Source organism: Camelus ferus, chromosome 20 (assembly GCF_009834535.1).
Source record: "Camelus ferus isolate YT-003-E chromosome 20, BCGSAC_Cfer_1.0, whole genome shotgun sequence".
Lineage (NCBI taxonomy): Eukaryota > Metazoa > Chordata > Mammalia > Artiodactyla > Camelidae > Camelus > Camelus ferus.
In genome coordinates, this window is record NC_045715.1 from 2,933,972 (window position 1) to 2,961,340 (window position 27,369).

At 47.2% G+C, this 27,369-nt stretch overlaps 1 long non-coding RNA gene across 3 annotated transcripts in view; it reads left to right on the plus strand.

The window, feature by feature from the left end:
* LOC106731123 overlaps nt 1-6,062 on the plus strand; it is a 24,698-nt gene extending 18,636 nt beyond the window's left edge. For all 3 annotated transcript variants that reach the window (XR_004313355.1, XR_004313356.1, XR_004313357.1), the window contains one exon: nt 73-6,062. This is a non-coding gene — a long non-coding RNA (uncharacterized LOC106731123). The remainder of the gene's footprint in view (nt 1-72) is intronic.
* Nucleotides 6,063-27,369: the final 21,307 nt, after the last annotated feature.

The following is a 27,369-nucleotide window of genomic DNA, read 5'->3' on the forward strand; positions in this document are numbered from 1 at the left end:
GGAGGCACAGACAGTGGGGGAGGGCCGGGGACAGCCGGATGCTGGCTCTAATCAGCCCTGTCTTTCTTACAGCCTGCTGGTCGCGCCTTCCCTGGATCCCATGATGCATTCAAGTACTTCCCGATACAGTCTTAATTATTTAGTAAATAATTTATAAGCAAAAGAGCCCTGGCACATGCAGTGCCCTCATCTCTGAGACCCTCACTGGCCGGGGGTCACCGGGGACGGGAGGACCGAAAAGTGGGCCGCCTGCTGGAAGAATGTCTTCCCGTGCGCAGTGCTTGACGTTTGTGAGCAGGTGGGGCTGTCAGTCTCAGCTGTCAGAGCCACCTTGGAGGCTACAGTCACACGCAGGCTGGCTCCTTACAGACCATCAAGGTCAGACGCTTAGTTCCGAGCACCGGCCACCCAGGAGGAGCCCCCGCCTGCCTTTGCCTCTTCTGGGCCTTGTCACCACAGATCTCAGCCCGCCCTTGGCTTCAGGCGACCACATCGGCCTCGTCCGGGCCAGCGCTGCGTGCTGCTGACTCAGTCCTGGACCGCAGCCTGTTTCTCTGTGGTGCAGCCTTGGATTTTGTGCTTACTCGTTTGCTAGCAAATGACCACTCTCTGGAGTCTGGAGTTTTGACTTCTTATGTCCAAGCTGAAAACGTAAAGAGACTGTTGAGCCACGAGGGGGCCAGCCTGTGTGGGAACTTCTTAAGGACCAGCCAGACACTCAGTGACTGAAAGACCTGTAATCACTTGAGGCAACCATCCCGAACCTGAGGGACAGCTGAGGCCCAGCAGGCCCCAAGGGATGGTGATGAAACCTCTGAAAAGTGAGAAGCAGAAACAGCTAAGAGGAGAAGCGTCTGGAGCACATAAGGAGGGGGTGAGGAGGAGAGCCGGGGCTCTGGGAATCTCCTGGGGCCAAACCCTCGTGGGCTGTCATCCGCGTCCTTGAATGTCCCAAGGCTGGTGTGGTCCGGGGAAAATTAGACTTCCATCAGTCCTCATTAGGAGATTTTCCCAGGCGTCTGTGGACGAGCATCTGTGCCCAGAGTTGGGGCTCAGCCCTGAGTCCCAGTTGCTGACAAAATTCAACAAAAGCGTGGACTCTGATCCTCATGGTGGGAGCAAAGTCCAGTCCAGTTTTCAAGGCCAGCGTCGCCTCTGTCCTTGCACTTGGCTCTCCCATCCCACGCCTCTCAGAGGCACTGAGTGTGTCAGGAAACCGCAGGTCATCAGAGACACTTCCCTCCGAAAGCGCAGAGCTGAACAGGTCTTCAGCGGTCACGTTCGCCCAGGCAGAACGCCACGCCCACTCCCTTGTTCCTTTGCAGGCACTAGCCATCCTAAAACACAGAAGAGGTTTCTCCCCTTCTGGAGAGGTTTTCTGGAAAGGACCTTAATGGGCAAAGTGAGGCTAGCAGACGTTGACCTGCCCTCTGTCTCCCCCTGCACCCCCGGGCCGCCGGATGCTTACCCGGCTCTGGGTCGTTGCCTTAATTCTCTTCCTGCCGAGAGAGATTTGGAGGGGAGATAAGACAAGGTGTTCTGATGAAGTGGCTTTTAAATATAGAGCCAGGCTGGCCTTCTGGGAGGTGAGGGGAGCCGGAGGCTGGGAAGGCTGCATGGTCCCCTCTGGGGTGACGGCCGTCAGCGGGCTGGCCGGCGCCCAGGCCGGCGCAGCAGGGAGGGAAGTGAAACAGCCGGGAAGGGCTCGCGCGGATCCCGCCCTGAATGAACAAAGCGTGGGGCTGGGCTAAGTCCTAAAAAGTCGGGGGAAATGCCGGAGGATGAACGCCCCTTGAAAGAAGTCGGCAAGGCTGGTTGTAAAGTCTCCGCAGAAGCCCTGGCAGGGCTCACCGGGGGCTGGCGCCTGGGTCTGAGTCGGGGGACCCGCCTCATGCGGCCGCGACAGCAGGCAGCCCCCCGCTCCAGCCCTGCCAAACCCAGACGGGGTGGCTCTGAGGGGCAGGCGCCTCGCCACGTCCGCGGAGAAGGGGCAGTGCCCCCGGCCGGCCGGAGGAAGCCCACGGAACGCGTTCCTAGTGCAAGGAAGGGGTGTTTCACAGTTACTGTCCAAACACGCACGAGCTCGCCTCTTGCCTGTGTGCTTGCCGAGACTTTGCAGGGGAGCAGAAGGGCTGCAGGGAAGTGGGGCGCCCGAGGGCATTCGTGCCCCAGGCCTCGGGCGAGCCCCTGGGGCAGGCCACCAAGCCGCTGTGGTTGAGTCTGTATTGTTCTAGAATTTCACGCAGATGGAAGCACACCGTGTGTGCTCTGTCTGATTTGTTCCACTCAGCACTGTGAGTTTTGAGATTCAGCCATGTTTCTGCCTGTGTCAGTGCTTTAACCCCTTGTTACTGGTGAGCAGCATTTATTGCACAGGTGTCCCGATCACCTGTTGGTGGGCATTGGGGCTGTTTTCAGTTTGGGCTATTATTACCAGTGAAACTGCTGTGACATTCATGCGTATTTGTGCACTTATGTTCCTCTGTATGTACACTTTCACTTCTCTTGCGTAAACACCTAGGAGTTGAATGGTTGGCTTGTATGGTATGTGTGTGTTTAATCTTCCAAGAAAAAACTGTTTTCCAAAGTGGCTGCAGCACTTCACATTCTCACGGACAGCGGGCAGCGTTAGGAGGTCTGGTTGCGCCGTGTGGCTCACCAGCACACGGTGTGGTCGGCCTTAGACGTTATTCATTCTGGTGGGAGTGCGGCAGTCCCCGACGGTGACTCTGACGCACATCTGCCCGCCGGTGACTTTGGATGGTCAGTGTCTCGGCGCACGCTTGTTAGCAGTGGACCTCTGATGAAGTGTGCGTTCAAACCTTTAGGGTATGTTTTTACTGGTTCAGATGAATTCTTACTAAGTTGTAAGAGTCTTTGTTGGAATTTGTTGCATCTATGTTTTGTATGTTTTCTCACTATCTATGTCTTTTTGAAATTTCTTTTTTCATTTCCTTTTGAAGAGCAAAAATTTAATTTTGACAAAGTCAAATTTATTTGCTTTATCTTTTGTACTTTGTGCTTTTTGTTTCGTGTTTAAGAAATCTTGGCCAAAACCAAAGTCAGTAGGATTTTCTCTTCTGCTTTCTTCTACAAGTTTTAGTTTTAACTCTTACATTTAGGTGTTTGATCCATTTCTCTTATTTATTTTTTTTTTTTACTGAAGTCTAGTCAGTTTACAATGTTTGCATTTCTCTTAACTTTTGTCTATGGTGTTGGGTAAGGGTCCAGGTTGATTTTTTTTGCCCGTGGACACCTAATTGTTCTAGGACCATTTGTTAAGAGCATTCTTTCCCCCTTGAATTGCCGAGATACTGTTGTCAAAAATTAATTCACCGCATCTATGTTGGTCTGTTTCTAGTCTCTTCTGTTCATCGATTTCTGCATCTTTACACTAAAAACTACAGCATCTTACATATTGTAGATCCATAATACGTCTTGAAATCAGGTAGAGTTGGCCTTCTAACTGGGTTCTTCCTTTTCAGAGCTGTTTGGGCCATTCTGCCTCCTGTTCCCTTGGCCCATGCCAACCCCACCCTCTCGGAACTGCTGAAGGACTGTCTGACGTCTTGACGTTCATCGGTGCTGGCTCCTTACCGGTGTGCTCGTAGCCACCCAGGTGCAGAGCTTCCCCCACCTCCAGCTCCCTGCCCATATATCGCCTGGGTTCTCCTCTACCCTGGGAGGGTAGAGGGGACCTCAGGACAGACCTCAGGACAGAGCAGAGCGTGTGGGAGAAGAAATCTGCTCTTCCCGCATGGGGAGTTTCTGCCCGAAGGCTGCCGGCTGAGCCAACTTCCAAGTGGAAAAACGTGGTCAGATTCTGCCCAGAGTTCTCGAGGTCTGAGCACGTCAGACATAAAGACACGTTTGTTTGGGAACGGTGGTGAATAGCAGGGGAAAGGGTGGGAGATGTTCCCATGGCTTCTCTTTGAAATTCTTTCACCGCAGCATGACAGCGTTTGTACAAAGAGGGAGTTTGCTGGCAGGTTCTGAAGGAGCGAGGGAGACAAGGTTGTTTCCAGGCTGCCAACGCTCTTACGTGTATATGGCGTTTTTCTTCTGGATGACGAATGCTGTATGAATGCTAAACGGCCAGTCAATCCTTCTACCCCCACCCCCAACCGTGAAGTGAAGTCCCCGGATGAATGGTTTGAGGTGAATGCAGATGGCCTTCCACCTAAGACCACCCATCCCCAAAGCCAACAGCAAGTGACGGAGGAACTCCTGTTTTATGTGCAAATGTACAGTTAACGTAAATGTACACATTTACAAATTGTGCTTCAGGAGACAGCAGGGAGAATGTTTGAATTATATTCTTTATAGAAACGATAGAATTTTAGGGCAAGAGGGAAATGTTAAATCATTTGATGGGTTTTGTTTCATGGGTGAGGCCACTGACAGACAGATGAGTGACACCTGCAGCCCGGGGACAGAGCTACCTAGAACCCAGCTCTCCAGGCTCCCTGCTCAGGCGCCCTCCCCACTGGGGAGCACACACAGCAGCGCGCCCTAACTCCCCGCCTGCAGCACGCCTGCGGCGGGAAGCACACCAGTGCCACGCGGTTCCCACTGGACCCACCTCTTCTTCTCCCACTGGAGACCCAGGCAGCCCCGTGCTCAGCAGGGTCAGCACGGGCAGCGTGGGAAGGTGAGCGCGGACTTCGGAGTCTGCGGACTGAGTGCAGCCTGCGTTATTTCACTGATGGCTGGAAGCTTGGACAAAACTGCTCCCCTCTCTGAGCTGCAGTGTCCTCCTTTACAGAAGGGGGATAATGCTCAAACCTGCCCCACAGGTCTGAGTGGAGGGTTCACCGTGTCCGGTCCTGTACAACAGCACACTCCGGAAGTGCTCAGCCCTTGTCGGCTGCGATGGTGATGGCAACTGCGACGGTGATGGCGACGGTGATGGCAACAGTGACTCCTTTGTGCCATGCACTCAGGCCACATCCGAAACCCAGTGGGGGCTGCCATTCCTTCCTCCATTCTCCTAGTGTGTCTGGAGCATTGAAATTGGAGCCCTGCTGTGCCCCGCCCCCAGCTGAGGCTGAGCCCAGACACCCTGTCATCCATCTCAATCCTGGGCTGTGTTACGGGTTGGAGTCCCCACTTCCAGGACCTCAGAAAGTGACTGTATTTGGAAATGGGGTCCTTGCAACTGTAGTTAGTTATGATGAGGCTGGGACCACCTGGGCTCTCTCCCGGCCCAGCAGTGTCACCTTTGCCCAGCGCCTGCTGGCTTTCTGAGCTCCGCCGATCCTGTTACCAAGTAACCTGCTGTGTTTAATTGTGGGGGAAGGCCTGTGGTGGGAACCTGAGTCCAGCCCCGAGGCCCAGAGTGACCCCCACGGGAGCAGCTGTTTGACGGCTCATTTTACCAGAGGATGCCGCCCGCTGATGAAGACACCAGTGGACACTGTTCTCAACTGAAACTGAGACACACCCTGTGATCTCTTCATCTCTCTTCTGAAAATTATTGCCTTTCCCCTCCAGTACACACCCGCAAAATCAAAAACATAAAGTGATAAAAGCTGGAGGTCTCTGGTTGGAACTGTGCCCTTCTCTGTGGACGCTGTGTCCTGTAGAGCAGTTCCAGGCAGAGAAGGGGCTTCAGAGCAAGACAGACTTGGGTCTAAATGCATCTCTGCCCCCTAGTGCTCGTGAGACCCTGACCAAGCTCTGTCACGCCCCAGCACCAGTCTACTTGTCTATAAAACTAGGAGCAAGAGTAGTTACAATAATTACACACACACATCTAATTCTGTACATGAAAGCATAGCATACAAAGTATTTTAAAGTACGAAGTATAAATATGATCATGTGAATATAATTTATAGGTGCAATTATAAAATAAAATGTTATATGATTATATATAACTTTGTATATATGTAAATATCAATACAATAATTGCCTAGAGGAGTTATATTAGCTATGATCATTCCATTATTTATTTTTAAAATTTTATTTTTTTATTGAGGTCTAGCTGATTTACAATGTTAGTTTCAGGTGTGCAGCAGAGTGATTCAGCTATACATACACATACGTATGTATTTCCTTTCCAGATTCTTTTCCATTATATGTCATTAAAAGAAATTGAATTTAGTTCTCTGTGCTCTACAGTAGGTCCTTGTTGTTTATCTATTTTATATGCAGTAGTGTGTGTCTGTTAATCCCAAACACCTAATTTATCCCCCCCATTTGGTTATTAATGAAATCATACAGTATGTCAGAAGGTTGGCTTGTTCCGAGCTTAACAAATCAACCTGATAGAAACCAATAGCATTTGGGGAAAAAGAATGATCTGTGGGAAGGTTTGGGACATGCATATCAAGGACTGTCTCAGTGACGGTGACGTCCCCGAGGTAAGGACTACCTGGCATGGGAAAATCCGTGGGAGAGACCCTGGGCTGACGCCTCCTGGGCCTTCACAGCTGCTGCTTCTGACTTAGTGACACTTTTTAAAAAAACGTTTTAAATTGTGAATGATTTCACACCTCCCCAGGAGCACAGAAATCTAACAGGCACTTCCAAGGCCCTCTGATGGCTTAAAGGTATGTGAAGATTTCGCCATTTCTGCTTAGAAGCGAATCCTTCTAAGAAGCCTTACGGATCCCTTCCTTCTTGGACCCTCCCTCCCCGCCCAGTTCCAGGCGTCATCAGCATTCCGGCCCACGTCCTGGCCGCTTGGTATCCATAAACAATGACACGGGTTTTCGTTTGTTGGAAACCTTTAAATAGATGGTATAGACGGTGTATTCTAAGTATTCTTTTCAGATTACCGCTTTACCCCTCCTCAGCTTCTGGAAGCTGGTGGCCTCGCCCCTGTGTCGCAGAGGAGGCTGACCCGAGCACAGGCCCCCGAGGCCTCACCTTGCCCTCTGCTGCGGCTCTCGTCCGCTGGCCTTCCTGTTGGTGCTCCCGGCCTCTGCCCTCGTAGTTCGCCCCCCTGGTTCCTACCCTGGCCCTCGGCAGCACCCGTTCTCTGCTTTTAGACCGGCTGAAGATGACCTGCATCTCCCTTCAGCCGGTGGTCTGGGGCGTGGGTAGGTGACACACAGCTATCATGAGAAGATGAGGCGGGAGAAAGACGCGAGTGTGGGTGACTCGTAGTCCTCCACACGGAGCCCCTTGGGGTCCTCCTTGGGTCTTCATTGTGTGTCGCGAAGAAAAAGCTGCGGTTTCATAGAGCGAGCAGAAGCAGGTGCCGACTGCACGATTTACTGCGCTCATCTCACTCCGTGGGCTTTGAGGCTCCCACGCCCCTCCTCACCTTCCACTCCTGCACCTCACTTCGGGATTTCGTGCGGCTCCAGGGAAGGCTCCGCCTCCTTATCCCTGGTTTCTTGGAGGAATTAGAAATGGACCTCAGAGCCCACTGTTCATCCTTTATAATCACGTCATGATTTGAATGTCATTCTTCTGCAGTCTGAGTGTAGTCATTCTCAACTAATGCTTTTGGAGTCTTCTTAAAGTCTTTTTTTTTTTTTTTTAAACAACACTGCTGTAAATAGTATATGTAAATATCTGGACGCTATGCGGACAGTCCTAGTTAAGCATCTGAAGTCCAGAGTGAGCAAAACCAGGAAGAGAGCCCGGCGCAGAATTCTTAACCCTTTGTATTCCTGTTGGGGGAACTGCATGTTGCAGCAGTACAGGCGGCAACTCTGAGACAAGGAGGTGACCACACACTTACAGAAAAGGGCGCGGATGTTGGGGAGGGGCCTGGTACAACGAGGGTGAGAAAAGTTCAGGGTCAAGAAGAGTCTCCTGGTCTGGTCCTTGGTCCAGCTTTGAGAGAGCTGCAGTGTGTTCTTTCGGAACTCCAGCTCTGCCCAGTTTCTGTTTCCAGTTCTGTTCTTTCTGGGCTCTGGCACCTGATCCCTCTGCGCCCGGAGCAGAGCTCAGTCGGACTCCACCGAGGACCAGAAGCAGAAGCTATGATTCCACATCGGGCGAGGGACCTGCAGGACTTCTGCAGCTTCTCTGCTAACTGCTTTGTGTCGGTGGCTGCGTCGTTGTTCATCCACAGTAAACGGTATTCTTGTGACGCAGACACGGGGCTTTTACTCACTACACACACGTTTCCAAGGCTAACTTCACGCTTTTTCTAACCTCCCTCCTTTTTTTTTTCCTGCAAATTTTGGTGGCGTTACCACTCCATTTAGTCCGTCTTCCCACAGTGGTTTTCAGATTTTCAGCTAAAGAACTTTCAGTTTCTTCTTCTGCTTTGAGGCTCTCAACACAGCGTTCTCGGTGTTACGCACATCAGAATCGCTGAGTGCTTGGATCTCCCTCTCGGGCTGATTGCCCCTGGCTTCCTCTGTGGGGAGCCGGTGGCTTCCCGACAGCCACAGGCCCTGCCGGGATGGGACGCAGTTGCCCGGGCTCCTCTCCCTGTCCCCAGCGCTTGAATTTACACTTTCACCCGAAGGAAGGGCTCCTGGTTCCCACCACGTGATGTGATTATTTCTGAAAGCCCCGTGGGCTCCAAAGAGCTGTAATTAAGGAGCAAGGGATTCCTTCTGAGATAATTGAAAGGCGGTGGCAGAGACCTCGGAGTTAAATACTTTTTAGACCACATTTCTCTGCACATTTTCGTCTTTAAAATCTGTTCCTTGCCTGCAACTGCTTCATTTCTGGATGACCACGAGCAGTTTCAGTAAGTGGAAGCAATGGTTTGGATCTACCTGAGACCTCTGCACGGTTGATCAACCGGATGGTGCAACTTGGCACCTGCTCCGCGGTCTGACTCAGCGACTCCCACCTGCCCCTGGGGCTCCACGTGGCCACCAGGAGTCACCATTAGCAACGAAGCAGGATTTGGTCTGCTGAGTCCTGCAGGTTGGAGGCTTCCTCCCTTCTCCTCCTCCTGGTCCTGGGGCTGCTGTTGTGTGGCAAGTCACGGAGCCCCGTGGATGAAGCCATCAATGTGAGATCCAGGATGTCACCAGCTCCCTAGTTCTTTTTTTTCCTTTTTCAGTTTTATTAGGTAGAATTATTACAGTTTGACTGCACATACACATTATATTTCATGTAGATATTTATAGACAATATACTGCACATATTGTTTTTAGTTTACACATGTGTACTGATCATTGTTTCTAAGAACAGTTTAGAACTTTAGCTTTTTAAACTTACATAGTTATCAAAGGAATAAAGCCAACCACAAAGTAAGAATCAACAGAATGCAGTAATTCAATCATAAAGGACAGTCAAATGTGCTTGCACATTCTCAAGAAATCAATCATGTAAAACTTATAAATAATAAGGACTTCATTTGTGTCCTTATTTTTTCTTTTTAGATTCTGCATATGAGTGATGCCATATGGCATTTTTCTTTCTCTTTTTGGCCCACTTCACTTAGAATGATGATCTTCAGGTCCATCCATGTTGCTGCAAATGACATTATTTTATTCTTTTTTATGGCTGAATAGTACTCCATTGCATATATGTACCACATCTTTATCTAGTCATCTGTTGATGGACATTTGGGTTGTTCCCATGTCTTGGCTGTTGTACATAGACCCTAATTCTTGAGGTAATAAGGAATCTTGGCTTGAACTGCCGGAGTGTCCCCTCCAGGGGAAACTTGGCCACCTGCTCCTCAGGCTTCAGCGTCACTGGCTACACGTGTGGCTCCACCTGTGGCTCGTGGGTCATACTTCCCAAGACCACATGGAACTGCCAGCGCGGGTGTGGACTGGACAGGAGCCCACTGCCGTCACAAGCAGGCCATGTAACGTAAGGTTGCACCTGCAAGGCGCAGGCCTGGGGGCACAGCCAGCCTCGGAGGGTGGAGTCATGCCACAGAAAGGGCACGGCTAGCCTCAGAGGGGCGAGGCTGGAAATAAACCCTGAGAAGAGGGAAATAAATAAATAAATACATCCAAAGCCCCTTCCTTTCTGGCTCTCTCCCCAGAGGACGGGAGGAAACTTCTCTGTTCTCATGACTCTGTTCCCGCCTCTGTTAATCGCGCCCACCCACTGCCTTGTAAATACCTGGGTGTCTCCCGTTTCCCTGGGGCCCCGTGGACACACGCAGGGCAGTGGCGCCCTGCTCAGTGGGTGCCCTTCCTTGTCCTTCCTTTACCCCTGGGTTCTGATGATGCTTTGATGTCACTGACTTTCTGCTCTGGCCCCTCTCACGTCTCACAGCTCTGCCCCCCTGTCCAGTGCCCGGTGTCTGATTGGCCCTCGATAAATACAACTACGTGAAGGAGTTCTGGTATCCTTTCTCTCTCTCTTTTTGCCCCCGTTGTCACAACGAGGGTTGCTGGGTGAGGGGCAGGCTCTCACCCCTGATCAAGAAGTCCAGCTCTTCTAGCAGAATCGTGGCTGGTCAGAAAGGTTGGCAAGGACGGGTCCCACAAAGTAGTCTCATTTAGCAGCCCCTCCTTGGGGTGGGTCCCTCCACCGTGTGTCTTCTCAGACATTGGGTTGGAGGACGTTTGAGTAGCACCACCCAGGGTCACTCCCAGGACCGTCCCTGCATGCCAGTCCCAAGGTTCTAGACTTGAAGCCCTCATGGATATGATGGGCAGGCAGATTCATGACAGTGAAAGGAATATTTTCAAGGAGTCCTGCTCCTGACTCACGTGTTGCTAAGTGCTTATCTCTGGTTGATTCGACTTTCCTTCAGCCATAAAACACACAGGTGCAGGAGACAGAAGACGGATACCCAGCCACCCTTTGGACTTTTGGGTCCCACAGGTGGATGAGCCAGACTTTGATGGCATGCTAAGAACCTAGAAGTTTCTTGTAGCCAAATCTCTATGCAGATGTGTCTTGGCATCACCATGGAAACATCCCCACAACAGTCAAATAATGAGATGGTAATGGAAGAGATGGGATATAAGAAACTAAAACAGAACAGAAGTGCAGAAAAGGCAGTTGAAGGAGGAAGCAAGAGGAGGAATCAAAGAGAGGCGGAGTCAATTATGTTAAAATCTAAGATTAGGACTTGGAATCTGAGTGTTAACAGGTTTACAACCTATTTGAGGCCTGTTCCAGTGGACGACTGTGAAAATTAATAAAGGGAAAGCTCACTAAACTGACGTCTGGAGGCCAGAAAGGGCGCTCTCGTGCATGTGTCACTCCATGTCAACACAGATCCCACCAGGAAGAGACGGACCTTGCACCTCCTGCAGGAAGTGACCCTGCCTTACCACCCAGCAGGAAGCGGGACGATTTCGCCTCACCTGGCAACAGCTCAGCCAATGAAAAGCCACGATACTTCAAACTCCCAGTTTCCCCCAATGATCTTATTGTTTATAACAGCCCCTCCCAACTCCCTCGTCTCCTCTAGGAAAGAGTTCCCCTCCCAGGCTCTACCAGACTTGCATGTGGCCCACCATAGTTGCATGGCCCCGAGTTGATACTCTTTACTGCTCCCGTGTAAACCCGATACGCTGGTAAAAACAACTGGCTGTTTTATGGTTTTAGGTTAACACTACTATGATGCCCTAACAAGTAGAGTTTTTTGTTTTTTACAAATAGAATTTTGATTTATGAACTTCATCCTCCTCACCTGCTTCGGGCCTCAAATGGTCCAGGGGGCTCAGACAGTGAGGCCTGACCGGTTCGGCTGCTGCCCGTCCTGGTCCTCAGCCTGCTGGGTGGGCCGCTGGAATGCTGCGGGAAGGACAGAGCAATTTGGTGGGAGCAGCACAGCCCTCTCGTCAGAGTGGAGCCTGTGAACCTTGACATCACCTAAAGACAAGTGGTTTTTCCTCCTCAGATGCTTCCCCGAAATTATGGGCATCTCCTGTGGTTTCTTGTTTGAGAGTAAATGCTAACTAGTGCCCAGAGTCCCCATCACGCGCTGCATCTTAAACTGTGGGTCCTACTGAGTGGGAGGAGTGTCTGGGGTGGACTGGGGGCTCTGTTTGTGTGGTCCCTGTCCCTGCTGGCATAGCCGCCTTCTCAACGGACCAACATTCGCGAATTTCCTGAGAGTCTCCTTGAGTCTTGGGAGGCTGCGTCCCAGCTAGCTACCAGGCAGCTCCTTTGGTGGGGGCGGGTGTAGCTCAGGGGTAGAGCGCGTGCTTAGCATGCACAGGGTCCCGGTTCAGTCCCCAGCACCTCCGTTAAAAATAAATACGTAAGCAGATAAAATTTATATAAGAAAAGGCAGTTACTTTTTTCCTGGTGAAGATGATGAGGAATAAGGTTCCACAGAATCACTGTGACCCCTTGTGGGCCTGGCTGGGATTGCATCCCAGCCTTGGGCTGTTCTGAGTAATAGCCCGTCCGGTCCTGCCGTCCCGCCAGGGGGCCGCCTTTGCTTTCTCTTCTGCACCGGAAAGCCTCCCGGTTGCCTTCTCGACAGCATGCCCTGAAGGGCAAGCGTTCCGGAGTAGCAGTACGTGGAGGTGGCATGCCTGACTCCGTGTGGCAAGGCGACCCTGTTAATCTGCTTCTGGCTCGAGCTGAGTTTTCAAAACGATCTCCGCCCTGTAGACACAGGATGGGGCCGGCAGGAAGTGTGCTCGCGCGCCCTGGAGTTGGGGACGCTCCCTCCCAACGCTTTTCCACCTCCCTCGGTGACCTCCTCATCCTGAGGCAGTGGGCCTTAACGGTTCACCTGCAGCAAATACACTTTTCTCCCCCAGAGACAGGTTTCCATGGAAACCAAACCAAGAGGGAGCCCTCTGGAGAAGCGGGGTTTGTCAAGCAAAGTGTGGCGGAAACCACAAGAGAGGTGAGGGGAGAGGACACATTAGAGATGTGAACAGAAACACAGTCAAAGGCAGAGGAAGCTTGTTAAAATGTAAAATGTTTTAACAACGTTTCTATTTAATGGGAGTGAAAGACCCTAGAAGAATCAGAAGGCCATACGTAGAGCCCCTCCCGTGTGCGAGGCGTGCTGCAGGGCGCTGGGAGGGGTCGGGGTCAGATGTGACCCTGCCCGCGGGGGGGCTTGCAGCCTCGGTGCGCACAGGTGGTCACACCAAAGAAGAGCAAGGCATGAAGGCACCAAACGAACTGGGCCAGCATCAGTGGGCAGGAGGCACGAACGACTCTCACTTCAGGCCGCTCAGATCACTTTGGGGGCCAGTCTGTTCTCACTGGGCTGCTCTGTTGTACTAAAATCAGCAGTGAGGACAGAGCTGCTCCAGGGCGGCCCCGAGGAGCTCCGTCTGTAGCCCTGGTTCTCAGCCCCCTCAAAGGAGAAGTTTTAAAGTAAATACTGGAAACAGGAAGGCGTGGTTTTATAGTGCTGGTGGTGATCCCGGGGAGAGGCCTAGTTGGATGACTTGGGGGAGAGGACACCGGTTTACAACCTTGGCTGCCCGTGCGAGTCACCTGGGGTGTTGCAAAAAGCACTGGTGCCTGCCCCCTCCCCACCCCCACCCCGGAGGGCAGGAGGGCCTGTGCACTGGGAGTTACAAAGTCTCCCCAAATGACCCAAGTGCCCAGCCAAGTTTTAGAACCACTGAGAGGATCCTTTTCCCATCACTTTCCTCCTCCGGGTTCAGTGACACCCCCAGCGCGCACGCGCGCACACACACACACACACACACACTCACACACACCTGCCCTTGCTCTTATAATTCTCAGCTTTGTAGAAAATGGATTAAATATTAAACGGAGAGGGACAGATTTCAGAATACCAAGATTCAACTATCTATTTAATATGCTAATGAGGAGAGTGCCGTGGCCGGAGGCGTACCGTTGCAATGGCTGGTGGGAAAGACTTACCTTGAGGCTCTAACAGGTGCCTCTGGGCACCTGCGACATAATTTCCCTCCAGCCAGCTGTGATCCTGACTCTGAGCCAGTGTGAGTGAAGTGATGTGTCTGTGCCAAGGGTCATGAAATCATAGCAGGCTTTCCGGTGTCAGTTACACACACTGTCCCCCATGTCCCTGCTCTCCCCTTTCCCTGGGCCAGTGTCCCTGCGGCCCTCTTCTCCTGCATTCTGTTTGCACTCATGCTTTTCCTTCTGAATCTCCATTAAAAAAAAAGACAGGAGTTTAACAGAACGAGGAGAACTTGTTCCATTTTCTGACAGTCGTGAGCAAACTTGAGGCCATAAAGGAGAATTGTGTTTATTTTGTTTTCTGGTGGTCAGCATCGGCCATGACACGTCACATACTGCTGGTTTTCCATTGTTTGAGTGATGGATGGTTCGTTGCAGGGATGAGGAGTTACTTATTTGGTGTGATTTTAGAAATGTTAGGAAAATCCTGTTTTCCCCTGACAGTCAAGTTCCTGTTGAGGAAGATCAGCCTGGTGGTAGGCGGGGCGGAGTGCACCAGGGGCTCGTGGGCTGAGGGATTTATCGCAGGAAGATGGGGGAGGCACAAGGAGATCCTACGCTGGGGAAGTGGCGGGGGAAGAAGGAAGAGGTTGGTTGTTGGTTCACAAGACATTCTAGGGTAGATTTGATGGGATGACATTCTGAGTGCAGATTTGATGGGATGGGGCACTTCTTAGGATGATCACAGGATCTCAGACCTGCGTGGAGGGAAGAACAGTGGCTGATGTACAGGGTCAGGGAGAAGGAATTGGTGGTGGGTTCCATACATATCGAGCTTGAAGTTCCAACGAGAGTCCACGTGGAAATGCTCAGCAAGCAGTCGGAGCTGAAGAGAAGGTTTAGAACCAGACGCACAGATTGACTACCTCAGACGTGCGAGAGCACTAGTAATTGGCATGGCGCGGAAGAATGGATAAAAGGGAAAAAGAAAGTAATGCCAGAACTTTGGAAGAATTCCGACGTTCATGGTATCTGAACAGCAAAAGGTGCCAACGAAGAACCAGGCAGAGGGTGAGAATGAGAACCAGCATGTGACCCAAGCCAGGCAAGGAGAGCTTCTCAAGGTGCTGGTGGTTAATCCTGTGAGACGCTGCCGAGAGGTCATGTGTTCCAGGGCCTCCCACGAGAATCACCTGTTTCGCTGGGTCCCCACGTGCTCACCCCTTCCTTCTCTCCCTTTGGGTTTGAGGCACCTTTTCCCGCTTTCCCTCTGGATCTTGGTCCACAGCGTTTCCATCCTCTTGGTCCTTTTTCATCTTCTACTCTTTCCTCCGGTATCGATGCTCTTGCCGGGGTCCTGTTCTGAGCCCTCTTCTTTTTGGAAGCCACAGACTCTCCTGCACGAGGCCATAACCACTGTGACCAGCACCAGGTCAAGGAAGGGGACCTTGACAGCACCTTTCCCCGAACAGCCCCGCACTTCTCACGTGAGCAACCACTCTCTGATCTTTCTAGTCCTTCCCACGTACCTACTTTTCTTTATCGTTTTGTCAACCCTGCCTGTCTGCTTGACTTCTGCGTCTTTGAGATGATCATGTGGTTTTTATTCTTCGGTCTGCTAATGTGGCTATCACACTGATTGATCTTCAGATGTTGAAAAGTCCTCACGTCGCTGGAATAAATTCCAGTGGATCGTGGTGTACGATCCTTTTACTGTGTCATTGGAGTTGGTTTGTTAGTGTTTTGTTGAGGATTGCTCTATTTCAAAATATGTCTTTTGAGTCTATTTTAATTCCTAGGTGTCCCTTAGAGTTTTCTTTGGAAAAATCTCACCATAAGTGGTATTTTGTTCTTCACTGAGAAGCATAGAATGTCTGATTGTCATTTTTGTCCTGCTAGCAGCCACTGACAACCAGTGCCTAGATTCTTCACTTCATTAGAAACTGTGGAATGGTAACAGTCCTATTCATCATTTCTTCTTTATTTACTAGCTGGAATACTTCTACAAAGAGAAACTTGGGCTCATCTACTATTTGATTACCCAGTGGTAGAGTTTTCAAGGGAAAGGCAGGATCATAGCTTGAAATCTTCTCTGTATTTGCTGGTTTTCAACATAGAGTCAGGTCCCTAGCATCCTCTAACGGCAACTGATTATGGTTAGGGTGTTTTCTGTGGAGGGCAATTTAGAGACTCAGGGAGCAGATAATATTTGATGTGCTTTAACTCACCACAGCAGTTATCTTTATTAGCGCTCAAGTTGTTCTCTCTTTGGTCCGTGGGAGTCTTTCTAGTTGGTTCCTTCGTTCTTTGACCAACCCTCACGGTCTTTGATGGCTTTCTTGCTGAAAGATGCGATTTTCCAGTTCATGTACTAGATTAACAACAGGCAGTCCCCTCGACTCCTTTGAGCCTTCTTTTCTTTATCTGTAAAGGGGATAATAGTGTTGATCCCATTGTGTGATTGTGGCAATCAAAGCAATAGTGCATGTGAACTATTGTAGTATAAAATCTGTGTAAAAAATACAAGCTTTTATATTTTTAAAGCCAAAACTTTTGACACCTCCTTTTCTCTCTTTTCCCTGTTTATTCCATGGCCAAGTCCTGTTGATTTCACCTTTAAAATACACTTCAAATCCAGTCAGTTATTCACCTCCACAGCCACCATCTTGGATCCAAGTCATTGTCATTTTTCACGTGGACACAGTTCAGTAACCTCCTAATCCATCGACACGTGTTCAGTCTTACTCTCTCCAGTCCGTTCTCCACAGAGCAGACTGACGACTCACTGCTCAGATCTATTCAGTGAATAAAATGTAAGACCTTAGCTGATGATAGGGCTTTACACGACCCAGCCTTCCTCCCCGCACGCTCCTTCTCGCTCAGGATTGTGTGGTTTCAACTGCTTGGTAAAAGCAGTCTTTGTTTTGGAAAAACTCAGTCCTCCAACTCTTGTGTCTCCTTTACTGATCACACAGAATACTTCATTTCTGATACTTCTGGTCACCAACTGTGAGGGTTTTTCTCCACACTAAGCAACGCTTTGAGACACTAGCTGGGCGTCCTAGAACTTAACTCAGTGTTGACACTATCTACCTGGAGATAGCTTGAGGTCCCACAGGGTAAGGGGTCAGTCTTGCAAGTCCATCCCCTGCCTGCAGCCCCTTCCGAAGCCAGTCACAAGCCCATGTTATCGCTTGTGCTTCTGACCAACTGGCCATTGATCGGAGCTTCCGGTGACTCCCTCCTTGGGTTTCATTAATTTGCTACAGCAGCAAGTTAGTCTCATAGAACTCAGAGAAGCATTTTACTTACTAGATTACTGGTTTGTTATAAAATAATATCACTCAGAAACAGCCAGATGGAAGAGATGCACAGGGCAAGGTATGGAAAAGAGCGTGGAGAGTCCATGCTCTCTCTGAGGACACCATGCATTCGTCAGCCCGGAAGCTCTTCCAGTCTCATGTGGTACATTCCCTGCCCCAGCCCTGGAATCAGCCATGTCTCCAAGATCACGATCTGGAAACCAGCGACGCTCCCTGCTGCTGGTTAGGTCACCACTTCCAGGCCTTTTCAGTGGGCAGAACTAGGATATTCACAGATTAAAAGATATACCTCATGAGTTCCTGCTGTCACTTCCTTTTCAAATTCACGGCTCTAGGATGATTATCTCCTCTTTCGTACGTTTGTATCTGTTGGTTCCCAAACCAGGAATCCTGATTCCCAGGGACGTGTAGATGAGAGAATTAGCTATCACAAAGTTATTAATTTGATTTTTCCAAAGCACTTTCAGAATAATATCCCCAACACTTTTACCATTAGGATTATGGAAGAAAATTAAAATTAAAAAAGTTTTCGCATATGCTCTGCATCTTTTACAGTTATACTGCAATCTACATTGTCAGAGAATAGAGACGTTTTATACTCTCTCCCTCAGATCTCTCATTTGGCCTCCATTGTACGTTTAAATGTATATTTAATGCTCGGTGCGAGTGTTTAAGGTGTTGCCTCCCAAGGCATTCTGGTTGATTGTAGCTCTTTCTCTAACAGAGTCTAAGGGAGGGCTCATGAGAACAATATTCTTTTAGTTCTTGTGTAATGATGACAATTTGTCTGCTGCTTTTACACTTGAAAATAAATTGGCCTGTGCACAAAGGTTTTGGCTTGCATTCCCCTCCTTTGGGGACCTTAAATATGTTACTACATTTTCTTCTAAGAAAGAGTATTGTGGTCAGAAAATCTGATGGTGATCGATTTTTTTTCCCTTATGTGTGACTTGATATTTTAACCTGGATATGTAAATTAACTTCTATCTTCTTTAAAGTCTAATAATTTTACTAGAATCTCTCTCGATCTTAATCAGTCTGCATCAGTCTTCCCGGACATGTGAGGTGTCCTGTCAACATGTAGGGAGTTTCAGATCTCTTTCCATTTCAGGGAGGGCTTCCTGAATGACAGTTTTCAGTATTTGTTCTGCTTTCCTGCCTTGCTTTTTCTTCTGCAGGGACTCCTATTGTTTATTTTTTGCATGTTCTTTACCTGTCTTCTGCATTCCCCGCTTCCTGCCTAATCCAGTGTGCCTTTGTCTTCATTTCTGCATTTTAACTTTTTGATGTTCTGTGTTCATTAAGGCATTACCCATTATGTTTATTTGCTCTTGTGTTTTCCTCCTAATTTGTTTTCATTTCTGAAATGACTTTTCTCTATTTCTAATTCTTTGCCGAGTTTTATCACTTTCTTTCTGAGATTTCTACTCCAGTTGTGTATTTTCCTTTTATGTATATTACCATTTTTTGCTGTCTTTTTGCTCATGTTGAAATATTAGGTTATACTTTTCTTCTGTCTTCGTGGGATTCTGTCTCGGGGATGTGATTTTGCTTCTTTGTCTCTTTGACCTTGACCACTTTTAATTGATCATTTTTATGTGAAATTAGTTTTCCTGAACTTTTAGAATGAGATGGGCTTCAAGAGAGATTTCCTGACCCCACAGACCCCCCCTCTTCTATTGATTTTACATAATGTTAAAAAAATATGGCAAGTTGTGGGGAGGGTTTAGCTCAAGTGGCAGAGTGCATGCTTAGCATGCACGAGATCCTGGGTTCAGTCCCCAGTACCTCCTCTGTAAATAAATAAATAGACCTAATTACCTCCCCTGCCACAAAAATAAATAATTTAAAAAAGAAACGATGGCAAGTCACTCCTGATGTTTCCTGGTTCTGTTCCTCTTACCCATGCTGGTCTGTCTTTCTTTTTCCCTGTGTCTCTTGTCCTGTTTGGATTTTGTTTTCAGCTGTTTCTCCTCAGTGTGGGACATGACCTGGGGGCATTTAGTTACTTTGTTTTGAGAGTTCATAGACTATTTCAGCCTCTGCCACCTTCCTTAGGACCCCTGGACTCACCTGCTTCTGGGGTGGGCAGACCCCTGCCAGCCTCACCTCCTGTTCTCCAGTTTGGCTTGCTGAGCTTTTCAGGTGGCTGTGGATGGTTGCTTGCAGTTCTTGGGTCCCTCAGATGCCTGTCGTGTCCCTTGGTAGAGGTGCTGATGCTATGCAGATCTTGTAGCTGCCAGAGGTTTGCACCTGCTTGGGCTTCTGGACTCTGTGGAACATCTTGTCAGCCTGTTGTGTTGTAGGTGTTGTCTGTGGGTCTTGGTCTCACCATCCTAGTTTTGTAAATTATTTTTATGGAGGTGTTTTAGGAGGTAAACAAATACGCTGCCACCACTGCTGCCTTTTCCTCTCCCATTGCCGTTTCCCAAGGTCTTCCCCAGATTTTGGTACTTGACCATCTATTCCTTTTCCATGTATATTTTGAGTAAACACATTTCACCCTTTGCTTTTATTCTGAGAAACCCTTTACTCCTAGAACCACATCTTCAGCCCCAACCTCTCCCTGGAGCAGCAGCCCTTTACTTTCTCCTGCCTCTGAGCATCCTCACTTGGATGCCCCAGGAGCACCTCACACTTACATCCCTGTTACTGTCCTTCGCACATACTCTCACACCTGTTCCTCTTTTCTTGGCAAAAGTACTTCTTCAGGGAGAATTTATTTTTCGAACCAATTCAGTGTTGTTGGCAAGAGATTCCCTCATTGTCCCCAAGTATCTGGAATAGGATTTACTTATAATATTGGTCTAGAGACACAAATAAACTTTAGTAAAATAGAATTCTTTTAAGGAATTTGCTTATTTTGTTTTCCTTTCTTTTGACAATGTAATATTTAAAAGCTTTAGAACATAAATTTCTTATTATACAAACAATACAGGCCTATTATAAGAAATTTGGAAAAATACAGAAGTCTCACAATCCCCACCACCTAACGATAATCACTAGTACGTTTTGGATTTTCACCTTAAATTTTAAAAAGTTTTGATGCACATTACTTATAGTTGGTGGGCACTTCCCCCACGTCATTTGGTAATCCTGGAAAGCATGGTTTTAAAATGATAGTATAGTATTCTGTTATGCGGATGCGCCATAAGTTATTTTTATATTTTAATTGGCATTTAAGTTGTTTTCCAACCTTCCTACTACTATAAATAGCACTAAAATAAAGATAATTGTGTATGAATCGTCATGATCTCTGATTCTTTTCCTTTAGGATTAATCCCTAGAAGTGAAATTGTTGAGCCAAAGGATGTCCGTATTTTAAGGCTTTTGATACATGCTACTAAATTTTTCTCGAAGAACTGCATACCGATTTGCTAGTGTACCATCAGCACATAAAATTCAAAATTTCTTCATGCGGTTGTTAAGGAAAGTTAGTGCCAGTTTGAAAAACCACAGAGCACTTCACTGCATCCTGAATGTGGACTGTGTGTGTTCCCAGGGTGGTCAGTGCCCTCTCGCAGGCGCGGCAGCTGGCAGGCGGCATGTCAGCTTGCGTCACTTCCCAGCACGTGGTTGCCGTGAGTGGGAGCAGCTTCCTCCTCCCAGGCGTCCACCCTCGCTGCGCTTGAAGGACTTCAACTGCAGTGTCTGTCATCGTCAAAATGACTTGTTAAACAGCGTTTTCAGTGAGTGCACCTTTCACAGAGTCGGCTTTTATGTGGATGATTAACATGTTATTTTAAAATAAGATTATTTAAGATTCTGTTAAATAATGAATGGTCATCCCATTCTCCCTCACACCTGCTGGTAGTAAGAACAGCCATAATTCATTCTGTATTTGCTAAGCACTTTGCAAACAGTGCCTCATTATCACAGCCTCGGGAAGCCAGTGCTGTGTTTCTGTGTCTTCTGTAACCAAGCGAGCCTCAGACATCCGAGGCATGTTGGCCAAGGTCACGGAGGTCTCGGGTGTAAAGCCAGAACTGAAAGTCACCTTAAAGCTGACTGTAAAATCCACCTTTGGAATCATTAGGCTCTGGGGCTTTTCCCCACTCTGTGGTTCGCAACTCTGTTGCACATTAAGACCGTTGGAGAACTTTCAAAAAGTACCGAGGCCACGTCATATAATCCAGACAAATTGGGTCAGACTCCCTGGGGGTGGTGCCCAATCGTTCGGGTGTTACACAGGCTTCCTAGGTAATTGTGACGTGCAGCCAGGTTGAGAGCTGTTGCCAGTTACTAGTAACCAGCCTGGCTGAGGAAATAGTCTTGATTTGTCAAGGTCAAGTCCCCAGTGTTCCCTGCTATTCATATTCCAACCTGTGTTTTCTCCCAACTCAGTTGAGTGTTCTTATTACTTATCCTTCTCCGCCCGGCCACACACACACACACACACACACACACACACACATACACACACACACAGAGTCTAGTGCAGAATCTCTGTTTATAACAAGCAGTAGTAGGGATGCCAGACCCAATCTGGGATGCCTTCTCTGGGTGCCAAGGTCAAAGACAGAGCTGAAACATTAATCACCTGAAGGCTGCACTGGATCAAGCCAAGAGAGATGAATTGAAAGGCAGATCTTGGGAGAGCTTGAATCAACAGATTGGGAGAGAGCCTTCCAACCACAGAAACAGGACAGAAAAATAATCTGTGGATGAGGCATCCAGGGACAGCCCCAGATGGTCTGGAAGAGGGATTCTTGTAGACCACTGGCCGTAGTGGATATGAGAAGAAAGGGACCCGTCTGTGCAGAGGTCACAGCCGATTGGCTCACAGATGTGTTTTGTTTGCCTTTCAGTGACATTTCCAAGACACCTCTGCATTGCCTCCTGTCTTCCTGTGGCCCAGCCCACCTGCCAGCACCGTCACAGCCCTTCCTGTGTTTCCTAAGAAAGTGCTAAATACATCTGGCACTACTCCGGCTGTTAATAAATGTTTGCTGAGACCGTTAGCGGATAACAGAGAGAAATGAAGATATGAAACAGGAAACAGCTCAGAATGCTCCCCTGGCCCCGCCTCTCACCATATTTCGGAAATCCCCTTTCCCAGCCTGGGCCCTTTTTACTTCCTCCTTTGCCCTTTTCCAGTGGGAGTTGAAAGTCATTTAAAATTAGATCATCATCCACATCCCAGGGACTGACCTTTTCTGTTATTATAACCAGAACTTTGGTTCCCTTTTAATGGACCTCCCATTGTAGCCAGTACATGGGGTCTCACCGTTCATAACCAATAACCCTCCAAAGATTTATTTCCCTAAACAGAAGCCCCACTCCCAAGTTCCGGGAGCACCCTCACTCTCCCATCTGCACTAGGATGGAGAAAGTAAGTTGCCAAGGGCCCGGAAGACTGAGCCAGCTTCTAGAACGTGTGGTTTGGTTTCTGTGTGCTATGTGCCAAATAGCCTTGCTAAATTCAGCCACTGAGTCTGATAGTTTGTGAATGGTTCTGAATATTTTATGTACACGATCATTATTTTCAAATGAGAGTTTTATCTTTTTAAAATTAAAAAAAAAATTATTTATTTATTTATTTATACAGAAATGTTGTGCCTTGCGTATTTTTCTGGTCAGATTATAGAGACTAACACCACCAATGCAGAGCTGGAAGGAGTGACAGTTGGGGACGTCCTTGTCTGGTTCAGTCTGAAAGTCAGGGGAGAGTGTTTCAGTATTTCAGCTTTATGTATAACGTTGGTGCAGGCTTTTGGATCTTCCCTTTATTAGACTGAGGAAATCTCCTTCTTGTTCTAGTTCGCTAAGGTTTTTTTTTTTTTAAAAATAATGTTATTGTTATGAATGAGTATGAAGTTCATCAAATAGCTTTTCTGAATCTATTGAGATGATTATATGTGTGTCCTTTGTTCTGTTAACGTGGTGAATTGCGTTGATTGATTTTTGAATGTTAACTCAATCTTGCATTCCTGGGATAAACTGCACTTGCTGGATTTGATTTGTTTCTATTTAGGTTTTGAAGTTTTACATCTTAGGCTGACAGAAATTAGCCTATAATGTTACTTTCTTATAATGTATTTGACAGGTTATGATACCAGGGCCTCATAAAACCAGTTGGGATGTATTCCCTCATTCCCTGTTTTCTAAGGGTTTGCGTTAAGAGAGGTATGAATTCTCCCTTAAATGTGAGGAAGAATTTACCAGTGATGCCTTCTGGGACTAGAGTTTTCTTTGTGGAAAGGTTTTAAATTATGGATTCAATTACTTTTACGGATCTAGGGCTCCTTAAATTTTCTGTTTCTTGTGACAATTTCACTAAGTTGTGCTTTTTGAGGAATTTGTCCTTTTCGTGTACACTGCCCAATGTATTGGCATAAAATTCTTTATAATATCTTTTTATTACCTTTTTAATATATATTGAATCTTTTAAAAAGTTATTTAAAACAGACTTTGTAGGGGGCAGGTAATTCGGTTTATTTATTTATTTAAATGGAGGTAATGGGGACTGAACCCAGGACCTCCTGCAAGCAAATCACATGCTCTGCCACTGAGCTGTAACACACTCCCCGCCACATTGGATCTTGATATTGTCAGTTTATGTTCCCTTTCTTTGTTTTTCTTTTTCTTGGCAAGTCTCACTGGGGTGGGGTGGTTTCAATTTTATCAGTCTTTGCGAAGAACCAGCTTTTGACTTTGTGGATTTTCTCTCTTTTCAACTGCTTTCTAGTTCATTGCTTAGCTTCTTTTTCATTTTTAATTGTGGTAGAATTGAGATATAACTTCAGTTTCAGGGGTACGACATCATGATTTGCTATTTGAATTCATTGTGAAGTGATCACCACAGTGAGCCTAGTTAGCATCCGGCATCATGCATGGTTAAAAAAAGTATTTTTTCCTGTGACTTTTAAGATTTACAGTCTAAGCAACTGTGAAGCATGCAATACAGCATTATTACTGTAACCACCATGCTGTGCATTATAGTTCCACGCCTTATCCGTTTTATGACTGGAAGTTTGTACCTTCTGACTGCCTCTCCCCACTTCTCTCCCCACCTTCGCCTCTGGAAACCACCAGTCTGTTCTCTGTATCTGTGAGCTCTGGTTTTGTTTTTGTGTTTTAGATTCCACATATAAGTGAGATCATACAGTATTGGTTTTTCTCTATCTGACTTATTTCACTTAGCATAATGCCTTCAAAGTCCTTCCATGTTGTTGCAAATGGCAAGACTTCCTTCTTTTTCATGGCTGAGTAATATTGCACTGTGTGTGTGTGTGTCTGTGCGCACGCACGCAGACACACACACACATATATATAATACCACATCATCTTTTCTTCACTTATGCCTCTATCAGTGGACGTGTCGTAGGTTATTTTTTCGTAGCTTCTTGATGTGGATATTTTTGATGTTTCAGCCTTTCTTCTTTTCTAGTATGGGCTGTGGCAGGCACAGACAAGCCTTCAAGAAAAAGCCCCCCCCCCTGCGATCAGCCTCTGGCAGTCACCTCCCTCAGGTCTGCTCCAGTTTCAAGTCAAGGTGATGCTCTTCATGGGGAAATCTTCGGGCGTTGTCTGAACCAATCAGGGATAGCTGACCGCTGGTTCTTCTCAGGGCCACCCCCAGCCAGTGATGGAGACAAAACAGGGGACAAGGGCCCAGGCCGTGTCCACGCAACTCTTCTAAAGGACAACCTTTGCTCTGCAGCTCCTTTTGGGATGCAGAGACCTGAGGTCGAATCGGCTTTGTGGTCTGATGTAGGATAACATCCTGATCTGCAGGAAGGAATGCAGATGTTATTGAAACGTGGCATCCCTGGGAAGAAAGTCAGTGGCCTATAAAGGTGTGTGTGTGTAAATATGTCTATAGACTCAAAAGAAAACAAGAATAAAAGGAGACTGAAGGTGTTCATCCTTCAAAAAAGGTACGATCCCTTGGCCACTTTCTGGGTATCTTCTAATGACCTTACAAAAAACAAACCCACTGATTTCTAGTTTAATTCAGTACTTTGTGTGATTTCAGTCCTTTGAAATTTGTTGAGACTTGCTTTATGGTCTAGCGTATAGTCCATCTTGGTCAATGTTCCACACGCTCTTGAAAAGAATCCATAGTCTCTATTTGCTGGGTTTTGTGTGCTATGTAAGTCAATAAGTTAATTATGTTGTTTAAATCTACTGTGTTTTTGCTGACATTTCCACCTTCCTGATCTATCAGGTACTGAGACAGATGTGTTAAAATCTCCAGTTATTCAACACAAATACCTGCACGTGAATGTTTACAGCAGCTTTATTCATAATTGTCAAAACTTGGACGCAACCAAGATGTCTTTCAGTGGGCGAATGGGTAAGTAAACTGTGGTCCAGGCAGAGAATGGGTAGTCCTCAGTGCTAAATGTAAATGAGCTATGAAGCCATGAAAGACATGGGGGAAACTTAAATACGTTTTACTAAGTGAAAGAAGCCAATCTAAAATGGCTACATACAGTATGATTCCAACTACATGACACTCTGGGAAAGGCAAAAAACTCTGGAGCGGGAAGAAGATCAGTGATTGCCGGGCATTGGAGGGGAGGGAGGATGAAGGGGCAGAACACAGGGGGCCTGGGGGACGGTGGAACTGCTCTGTACGGTGCTTTGTAATGGGTACTTGTCACTACACGTTTGTCCAGACCATAGACTGTGCAGCACCGAGAGTGACCTCTGATGGAGGCAGTGGACTTTGGGGGGATGGTGACGCATCAGTGGCATTGTCAGTTGTAACAGGGTGTTCCCCTCCGGTGCGGAACGTTGACGATATGGGAGGCTTTGCTTGTGTGCAGCAGGAGGATATATGAGAAATCCCTTTACTTTGTTTCAGCTTTGCTATAAACCTAAAACTGCTCTAAGAAATAAAGTCTATTTTCAGACAGTCAGAGGAGGGAGAGTTGGCTGGGAAGGAGTTGAAAGGAGCTCTTGTGGGGCAGGTAATTTTTTTTTTTTTTTTGAGCTAGGTGTGTTTGCTCTGTAACTCCATTAAACTTATGAAAAGTAAATCTGCAGCTGGGATTGAGAGAGAACCCGTTTGCCTTTTTAGCTCTGTGGCTTGCTGTTTATATCTGCAGCTAAGTATTAGATGCATATACACGGTGTGTGATTTCTGCGTCGTCCTGTTGAACTGATCCTTTTATCGTTATGAAATATTCCTCCTCATCTAGTGATTGACACCTCTTGTCGTAAATGCTACTGCATCTAACATTAACATGAGCCTCTGCAGCTGCCCTTCAGTGAGGGTCCTCATGGCATGTTTTTCCCATCCTTTTACTTCCAGATTTGTAAGCAGCACGTAATCGCATCATGTTCACGTTATTCATTCGTGATCTGAGTACATTGTGATCATTAAATTTGCTCTGTATGATACCAGTTCTTTGACATGCGTTGAAGTATAGCATGTGATAAATGTTCATAAATGCTTCATGTGTGTTTGAATGTAATGTGCTGCCTATTTGGCAAACATATTTATTGTGCTGTTCTAGAATTCTGTATCTTTGTTTTTTTTCCCCTTAATTTACCAAATACTGACAGAAGAGTAAAATCTCCCGGGAGCTGCCACCCCTTATGTCTGCGGCCTCTGACCGTCCTCACTTGGGCACCCCGGGAGCCCCTTACATCCCTGTTATTGCGCCTCCTCGTGTCCTCACTCCCGTTTTCTTTCTCAAAAACACTTTTGTGGGGAGGATTTTTTTTTCTAATGAACTCAGTGTTGTTTGCAAGAGATTCTGCCAATGTTTTTATTTTCTAATTGATTATTTTATTTTTAAAATTTATTTATTTTTAAATTTTATAAAACGGACATACAGTCAGTTACAGTGTGTCAATTTCTGGTGTGCAGCACAATGTCCCAGCCATGCATGTACATACATATATTCATTTTCATATTCATTTTCATTAAAGGTAATTATGAGATATTGAATATAGTTCCCTGTGCTGTACAGAAGAAAATTTTTTTCTAAAATCTAGTTTTATATATAGCTCTGCTGGTGTTTTTTAAGCCAGATTTTTAACTGTTTTTCATTGGGAGGCTTTGTCCAGACAGCTAAACCATCACTTCAAGGCATTAGCATGTACCTCATTTTCTTGTGGGTTTTTTTTGTGTAAACTACTTATTTTATTAGAAATGTATCTATGGAGATTCCCTGAGGCCTGGATTGAACCTGAGGACTTGTCTTCCCCCCTCAGTCCTTTTGGAGGCCTATCAACCCATGGCTGCCTCGCGGTAAACTTTCTTTTTGAAGTTTTACAGATTCATAGGTAACAGGAACCCAAGTCCACGTAAAGTCCAACTTGTGGTTAATAATTCCCCGGGGAGCACTTTAACTTGACTCCTCCCCGCCCTAAAACTGAGATGGCCAGT